Source organism: Nestor notabilis, unplaced genomic scaffold (assembly GCF_000696875.1).
Source record: "Nestor notabilis isolate BGI_N333 unplaced genomic scaffold, ASM69687v1 scaffold214, whole genome shotgun sequence".
NCBI lineage: Eukaryota > Metazoa > Chordata > Aves > Psittaciformes > Psittacidae > Nestor > Nestor notabilis.
The window spans coordinates 8,191-17,851 of NW_009923989.1; positions in this window are offsets into that span (position 1 = coordinate 8,191).

A 9,661-nucleotide genomic window follows, 5' to 3' on the forward strand; every position below is an offset into this window, starting at 1 on the left:
TTTAAATATCTTGTGTGAAGTATTTATTCACTTAGAGTTAGCATCCCTACAGTCCCTGTAGATTGCCCTACTCCCCCTCTTCATTATTTAGCATTAAGTACCCAAAAGTTTCTGGGCTTAAATATCGTTTTTCACTAGCACATCAATTTTCTTTTGAAGGAGTAGGCCATTCCCATGTGCCAAAAGACAAACAGGTGGGGAAGAAGACTGGCCTGACTGAATGGAGTGCTTTGGCTGGAAATCAGGAAAAAAAGGAGAGTTTATGACCTTTTGTAGAAGGGGCAGGCCACTTAGGCACAAGTGGCCAAGGTGGCCAATAGCATCCTGGCTTGTATTGGAAATAGCGTGGCCAGCAGGGCCAGGGCAGTGATCATCCCTCTGTACTGGGCACTGGTGAGGCTGCATCTCAAATCCTGTGTTCAGTTCTGGACCCCTCACTACAAGAAAGTTGTGCTGGATGTGGAGCATGTCCAAAGAAGAGCAATGAAGCTGGTGAAGGGTCTGCACACAATTCTGATGAAGAATGTCTGAGGGAACTGAGGGTGTTCAGTCTGGAGAAGAGAAGGCTTGGGGGAGACCTTACCGCTCTCTACAACTACCTGAAAGGAGGTTGTAGTGAGGTGGGGGTTAGTCTCTTCTCCCAAGTAACAAGCAATAGGACAAGGGGGAATGGCCTCCAGCTGTGCCAGGGGAGGTTTAGATTGGATATTAGGAAAAATTTCTTCACCAAAAAGGTTGTCAAGCATTGGAACACAATGCCCAGGGAAGTGGTTGAGTCTCTATCCCTGGAGGTATTTAAAAGACATTTTCATGAGGCCCTTAGGGACATGGTTTAGTGGTGGACTTGGCAGTGCTGGGTTAATGATCTTAAAGGTCTTTTCCAACCTAAATAATTCTATGATTCTGCTTCCTTTCTGCCTTGCTGCTTTGCTGCTCCCACTAGCTTTTTCTTTCTCATTTTGCCTCCTTTTCTCAACTTCCTTTTTCTACCTCTGAAATGGCTGACATCCATTCTGCCTTGAACCCCACTTCCTTATCATCATCTTAGTTTATCCCATAATTTTCTTTTAACTCAAGTGCTCTCTCCCTCCATTTACACTTCGCCTTCTAAAGAGGACCAGCATAACACAGAAATAGGTAAACAGTGCTCTCCACTGCTCTTCATTTTACCCCAAAGGCTGCGTCTTCTCTCCAGTACAGTGCAGCTGTCCTCTCTTGACATAACTGCTCAAAACTTAAGATAAGTTTTAAGCTTAAAAATAAGTGCAAAACTCTGCACCTCCATCTGGTCCCCAGAGGAGTCAGATTGGTGCTGTGAAAAATGAGGCTTTTCTTCCTCTGCTCTGTTCTGTCTATCCCATCTTTTTTCTACCTGCACACTTGTTTTCTCTGTTTAATGTCCCTATGACACCACTCTCTCTCTTCTGTGCTAAGCTTTCCATTATAACTGGTTTCTGGCTTTCCATTTTGCTCTTTCTGTAGCTGATAATTTCATTTTCTACACTGGGATTTGTGCTCCTCTGAGTGTCTAGATCAGTGGCTTTATTTCTCCAGATAAGCATCTGTATTTCTCCAGATTGTGAACTTGTTGGAGTGTTCATGCCACTTCAGCATGCTCTTGTTCCTTCCATCAGCCAAGCTACAGAACTATACTGTAACTTTTTAATATTTCAGGTTTTAGAGATGGCAAGAAAGCATACGACAGACTTGCATATTGAAGAGATTAGCCTCTTGAAGCTTTGCCACCATACATTATTATTCCTAAAACATCATGAGGAAAAAAAAATGAATACTATTCTCAAATTAGGAAGAATACAAGAAAATCTCAGTGAGATCAGGCTTCTGAGAAAGGCTTGGAAAAAAAAGACAAGAACTCTGAAACAAAGAAATTAAGTAATCCCAAATCTTAGGAAATGACAGAAACAGAAAATGAGAATTCTTGAGTAAGGGCAGAAGGAGGGGCATTTAAATAGATCCTGTAACAAGGAAAACTTCAGAGGGGATTGCAAAAGCACAGAAAAATGAAGCAACCCTGCTCAATAGAAAACAGGAGTAAGCAGCAGTCTGCCAGAGGCCCTGTAGACTGCTGGTGTTTCACAGCAAGCTGCAACAGCAGAGTTCCCTGCCACATGGCCACTGTGCTAGAGAAGTTATGTAAACCCTAGTGGGAGTACTAAACTGCATTCAAAAAAGCCACAAGCATATCAGATAAATGTCCTAATATTTCTGGTAGGAGATGAGACAATGCATTTGTTATCTGTGTGTCCCTTTACTAATGTCGAAAGGAGAAAGTTTACAGAGGGAAGGACATGCTTGATTCCTACTTGATGATAGCCAGATTGTGTTTATAGCACCACTTATAAAGATTGCCCATTGCAATAAAAAACAAGCAGAGAAAGGATATATTTTTTAGCAAGAGTTGTTCAGTGCTGTTTTCATGACTGTGAAAAAGAAAAGTTTCACCAGTTCAGCTGTTCCAGGGAACAATTTCTTAGATTTTTTGACCACTAGTGAAAAGATCCTGTAAATCAGCAGCACTTTTCATGCCACCAGCAGAATATACAACATTTCCAGTAGCACTATGGAGTAAAAAAAAGAGAAATATCAGAGAAATGAGAAAGATTTTCAGTATAATAATATTAGTGCCATATAAATGCTCATGCAAGAACACCTTTATAAAAGTGAAAAAAATAAGCTGTAGAAGAGGTTGTAGGCTGCATCCAGCAGTGGTTATAAAAAGAAAGGCAACAGTATGTAACCACATCACAGTGACATGCGAATAGCTAAAAACACTAGAAACCACACAAAGAGGACTGAGATCAGGAGATACTTCCATATTCCCAAAGGAGATAACATAACGGGATAAGCAACACGATATTGCACAAGACAAATCTAAAAGAATGAGAATTCAAACTGATGGTGGAATGGTTGTGCAAGGGACAATAGTGACAAAAGAGTACAAGTGTTTCAGCCATACATCTGAAAAGACTATAGAGTCTATGTTTGCCCAGTAAAGCTATGTTAGATGTTGATTGACAGTTCCTAGGGAACCGCTAGAACCACAATAAAAAAGAATGAATGTAAGAGAAAGAAGGATAAAATTGGTTTTGGAGCAGTTGTCACTGGGAAAAAAAAATCCTATAAAACCAAGCCTGTTCAGTTGCAGACCTGAAAGAGACCTGATTCAATTCTGGACATGTGCAGTATTACTATACTGCATATATATAAGTTGTTTACAGCCAGTTCCTAAGGAAACTAGAGAAAGGAAAGAAAATGTTCTGAGAAAAATAGGAGAAATTATCAGCTACTTTTGCTGTGATTGCCAGGAATGAAAGAGTTAGCTGTAGAAGGAGAGCTTGTTTACGCTGGTGATAGGGAGGAATCTATAAATAAGTGCATTTCACAGGTCTTCACAGGATTAGAAAAAAGGAACAAAATCCGATTGAGATAATTTGCCACTTCCTTTGGTATCAGAGTTCTTCATTGCTTTTCAATATCAAGGCCCTGTAGTTATTTTCAAGACAGGAAGTGTTGGATAAGTACTTCTTCAGTAAAAGCCCAACTACTTCCATAAGCATTACAGAACTTAAGACAAGTATGATTTGGGATATGCTTGCTTCATTCAGCATGTCAGATATTTTTTAGGTTGTCCAAAGCCAAGATAGTATTAGAAATAAGCTGTTGGCAAATGCTTTCCTGTGAAAGAATTGATGCTAGGGGCTACAGCCTCTGGGTTTACTGTTGCACCCCTTAAACATTTCTTCAGTGCTCTGTTAGTATTTAGAAAGAAGCAGCCTTATGGGCACCAGATTACTGGTGTAATATCTGACTGGTAAAGTTGACAAAGAACACGAAGCTGGACAAAATGTATACCACATGTAAGTCTAACAAGACAACCTTGCCTTGCGTAGAAGGAAACATAAAAGTCTACAAAATCTAAAGAGGAAATTAGAAACTTTTCAAGCCTTAACACGTATAACTTTTAAATAGAATTGTAAGAATTACTTTTTTTTTAATGTATTTTAGACAGATTTTATGTACCCAAATCTGTAGGGAATCTCAAATGAAGGTAATGCATGGGATCTAATTTGCTCACCAAAAAGGCCCATTCACTGTATGCTTCAGCAACTGTAGAAAAGAGCTCATCTTTGTAACATTTAACAACTGTGTTTAAGAAGTAAGAAGAAATGAAGAACCAGAAGCCTGTCACGTTTTTCAAGCATTTCAAAAATACAAACCCAGCCCAGCATTATGTCCCAGTGGTAATGAGAGTCTTAGTAATGACACAGGTATTTGAACAGCTTACTGAGTATTTGGTATGGTTTGTTTCTGTTGTAAAATGCCTCTTTAAGCCTTCAGTGGCATGGTTGAATCCAGAATCATTAAACTAATTTTTGCCCAGAATACAGATGCTGTTACTGCAACTTGGCAACTTTCTTTTCAAACTGAGCACTGCCCAGAGAGTGCAGTCTTAGGGACACGTTTTGTTAAGAGCTCCAGTTGCACAATAACACAACAGGAAAGAGCTTAGAATCAAGGAAAAAAAATCAACAAACAAATCCCGAGGCCTTTGCTGACCTTACAACAGCAGTTTCAGCATCAGCCAGCTGACTGGAGCCAGTTAGAGATGCACAGTTGAAAAGCCTGCTGGAAACTTGCACAAAACTGGGTGGAGCCGAAGGAACAAGCCTCTGCCAGGTTCACTCTCATCTTGGCAATGACTTCCCTATCACTGACAAAACGTTTCTGAAAGAATAGTATATTTTTACAACTTCAGTGCTTTGAAAATAAGTGCTTTATGATATCCACAAGGGATGCTGATATAAACAAATGTAGGACAAAAATACAGCAGTCAGGTAGATGGCCTTGACCACACAGACAGACTCATACTCTGTCACACAGCTGCAGAATACATAACTTAAAGAGAAAAAACAACCTCTTTTCTCACCCTGTAGGGTAAGTTAATGGATTTCAGCAGTGTGCAGGCCACAAAGCTGTTTCTCTGGAATGGAAATGTTGTAGTTAATTCCTTCTCTAAGTATACAGAGCAGGCAATAATGCTTAGAGAATCTCATCCATAAAGAAATAGAAATCAATATTGCAATACATGATACTCATGAAGTCCTGATTTGTCTAAAAGCTCTTAATTTCCAATATAGCCTTTCATGGCATTTGTGCTGCTGGCAGGAAGCTGCCCAGCAGTTATTTGTCAGCAAGGAAAATAAATATCTGAAGCTGGGCTCCTAGGTCCATACTTAGTCACCAAAATAAATTGCCTGATTTTCAAGCTAGCCGAGAACCAGAAGCTTCCAGGAGCACACATGTGATAGAGAAGGAACAATTACACAGCAGATCAAAGCTAAAGCAGACTAACCACGGTCCGCTAGATTACAGAGGAAACCAATCCCTTAGTGCCAATTGGAACGTATTTTGTTTCTTTTTGCTCTTCAGTTCCAGGTCTCCAGTCTGTGTCCCACTGAGAAAGCTGCTGACTCCGGAATCACCTGTTGCTGACAAAATTTGACAAACTGGAGACCAATTCAGGGAGTTTTCACCTGATATTTTAAGACAGGTTTCTAAAGCTGTGCCAAATCACTTACATGTCCAAATATCTTCTAATCCAGGATAATATAATGCATTTTAAATCACTGTGTCCAGATGTCCGACACAGAATAGTTTAAGAGACCTTAAACTCATTTAGATCAGCTTTCTGTGGAAGAGAGCATAAGATTTTGATGTCATTTGCATTTTCTGCAATGTGTCCTGCTTGATGCAAGCATAAAATTAAAGGTCTGTCTTCAAAAAGTGTCTGATATTGTCAGAGCTTCATGTTACTTCTTGTAGCTCCAAGTGGCCAGAACTGAAATCACACTACCTTGGGCAGATGATACTGGCACTAAATGGTGTCACTCAGGCAAAAGAATATGGACCCAAAACACACACTAAATCAGGATAGTCCAAATAATTTATTCACAAGTAAAGCTTTAGGCTCCTGTGGATTACAAACATTCCATGTTTCAAGACATAAATGAGAAAAAAGTGGCAAATGCATTCAGGCCTGTTTGTTGCAAAAGTTTTTCAGATTGGTTCAGAGAAATCCAGTTGGAAATGACTTAGTGAATGCCCAGAAAACAAAACCCAAATGTTTCAACTTTATCGCACATCACCGGCTGCATAAATGGGACCAGACTGTAAACATAGTGAGGTCAGTGAGGGTCCAGTGTCATTAGAGGCTATGGATACTACTAGAATTAAAATAATCTCAGTAACATTTACCAGACTAGAACCAAAATGCAATTTAACTTCAGGATAATAAACCTAGTGTTCTATGTTAATTCTGACATATTACAAAACAAAACTGTTGCCAGTTTCAGCTACATGTGATCCAACATTGCTTAAAGATAATATGAGAAGCACATGTGTAGCATTTTAGAGCAAAGTCTGTGCTAGTCAAATAGAGTCATGGAAGGTTAGTAATAAGAAAATTACATAGTAAATCTGTTTCTGTAGAAGAGCAAAAAATAATTCTCCCCATTATATCCTTTTCTTTTTTTTTTTTTTATGCATTAAGCTTAGCTCTCCTCTTCCACTATTATTTTTGATCTTGACACAAGTAGAACTGGTTTTAGGAGGACAAGAAGTTAAAATGCTTGTCCTCAAATGAGTCTACACTAACTTCAGCACACAGGTTAAATGCTGTCCAACTCATATTACAGGAAGGTGGATTAGACCTGTAGATCTTGTAATACTGACTACATCTGGCATGACTTGACTATATTTTTGGTTTACATTAGTGATGAGGAGCATACAAGGTTTCTTCAGTGAGAGATTTGCTGTTGCTGAAGAATGACCCAGAATTTTTACATGTAAATTTATTTATTATCATAAAGTTATGATTTTTTAGGGGAGGTTCTCTTTAAATTTACATATCTGTATGTAGAGCTTAGGCATAGTCTCATCTGTCTGCTCTCCCATTCCTTGCACAATGTTGACACTGTCAGGTTCTCAGCTCTTGCAAAAACATGACTCATAAGGAAAAAGTTTTCTTTTGGGAAGCTCCACTTCATTATGTCTTATATGAGCCAGCCTTTTATGACCATTCCAGCTCAAATATTAGGGCACCTTTGTTGAAAGACTTCAGCTCTCTAATTCTCTGCCAACTCCTTCTCATGAAGGAAACTAGCCTTCTAGTTTCTCTAGGAAGCCTTAGCCACAGCTTTCTGATTCTGTCTCTGATTCCTAGACTCACAACTTATATTTTGTTTTGGGACCGCCACAATCTTTCATTAGCTTCTTCAGAACACAGACAGCATTCTTAAAGCTTGTCATTGTGCAAGTCCTTGTCCTCACAGACAGTGGATCCATCTGAGCACCATCTGAAGACTCTTCTCCTTGCACATTTGGACTAACTACTTTGTCCAACCATTAAAAAAAATCTGTGGTCAAATCCTACACCAAAAGTCTGTCTTTACTAATGCTCAGGTGCTTATCTGGTTACTCAAGTTAAGAACGTTAAAGTGCACATTACAGGTTTGAAGGCTGCCAGTGAAAGTCCTCAAGTCCATTCTGAACATTTTTTCTTCTTAGAAACCTGTGCTGAACATGCAAACCAAGTATTCTACCATGCTTGGAAAAATACACAATGGAACAACCCATTTGAGTCTAAAACCTGATCCTGGAATTACCACTTCTTTTATTTTAATCAGCAGTTGAATTTTAAACATGCTGAAAAATAGGAATCAGGAGTCTATTGCTATTTATACAGTCCCAGTATTTGTTGTCCAAATATCTGTGAGAAGGTGTTGAATATTCTCGAAAATAATCAAACATTTTAAGTTTCTTAATTTTGTCCCGCAATTCTTATTTATTAGCATAATTTTCTGATTTTGTTAGAAACAAATTCTTTCTCTGGTCTTCTGACATCCAGTGTTTGGGGAAAAAAACCCCAAACAAGCAAAAAAACAACAACAACAAAAAAAGTGACTTATGCATATTTAACTTTAGTGTTTCCAGAAAACCCAAATGCTTAAGTTAATTCTCATGAATGAGTTGAAAAGCACTTATACTGATTTTAATAGTAACCTGGAGATTTCCAAATAAAAACTCCAGTGCTTACCAAGGAATAGTTTTAAAGACCACAATTTAAAACACCACCACCAGAAACACAGAAACAAAGAGACAAAAGCACCAGCAACCTTACAGCGTAATATTTTCATACAGTAAGACAGCAAAGAGAGAGATAGGTCAGATTTCCCGTTTCCTGTCACATAACTCATAGTGATATTTGCTTCATGGCACTGTTGCTTTAAAGACATACTCTGTAGCATATCAACAAGTGTACTTGGAGAAATCACTATCAGCTAAGAAATGATTCATGTGCATGGAGAAGGGCTGCATTTGTAACAAATACTCAGCCATCTTTATACGTTTTCTGTTCTCACCTCCTGCTTAGCAAGTAGCTTCTGTTTGAGAGTTTGCAGTATTCCCTGTGGAAATGGAAGTGCTAGTCCAGTCGCCAACCACACCTTTTTATTTTTAAATACATATATTTGCACCAGGTGACTAAGGCTTTTCTTCCCAAGTTTAACAAATTGTTTTCCTGCATAATGACTACCCTGTACTTTTGTTTCCCACTTTAAAGCTTCATGGAGACAGCAAATTCTTATTTTACTGAGAAATGTAACTGGTGGAGACAATTACAGGTGTATGATACAGCACTGACCTCACTTTGCTACCTCTCAGTGGAAGTATAAGGATTCCTCACCACAGGGATTTTAAAGCAGAGATAACCACGGTGATTTACTTATCTCCCTGTATAAGATACAGCAGTGGAGAATAAGCTTAGAGCATGAATTAATTTCTTACTCATCTGCAAAGTATGTAGAGCCTCTAGATCCTGTCATATACAGTTGCTGAACATGTTGCACAACAGAGCCACAGTAACTTATACACTTATCATGAAGGAGTCTTGCCTCCCCAGGCGTTGCCACAATGACATCAGTGTTAGAGCTGAGGAGGAGGTGTCAGAAAAGAAGTCTGTATTTTTTTGTAACAAACCCAATGAGTGTGGGCAAGTCATAGACCAGGGTACGAAGCGTGGTTGTGACTTGCTGAGAAGATCAGATCCTTGGAGTGTATTAAGCCTATGATACAGTAACACTTCATTTCAACAGCAGAAAGCACCCTCAAGTTACAGTCTAATTAGAGACATTAGGATTCATTTGCATGTTATGTGGCAAATTTTAGGGACGAGCTTCTTTGATCTTTAAAAAAAGGCTGTTAAAATGGTTGTCCTCCACTCCATCTAAATCAGGTAACTTGAAGTTAATATGAATTGAGTTTCAATATGCTATAATTTACATAGAGACTATTACCATCTCAAACGGAACAGAGAAACATAAAATGCAAGCATGTTATGTGTCTATGACTGGTAGGAGGGTTGGTTTGTTGCTGTCCTAGGAGATGAGTCCTTGGTGACTTCATATCTTTCAGAATAGACAATATTCAGTTCAATTCAAATACCCCAAAAAAGGGTTATAAAAAGCACTACATGTTGGATATAAAGTACTCAAGAGAGAGTGAGAGGGAGAAAGATTTTACTTTCTAATGGAGACTATTTTCCTGAAATACGATCACGGGTTTTTATTCAGCTCTTTGCCTA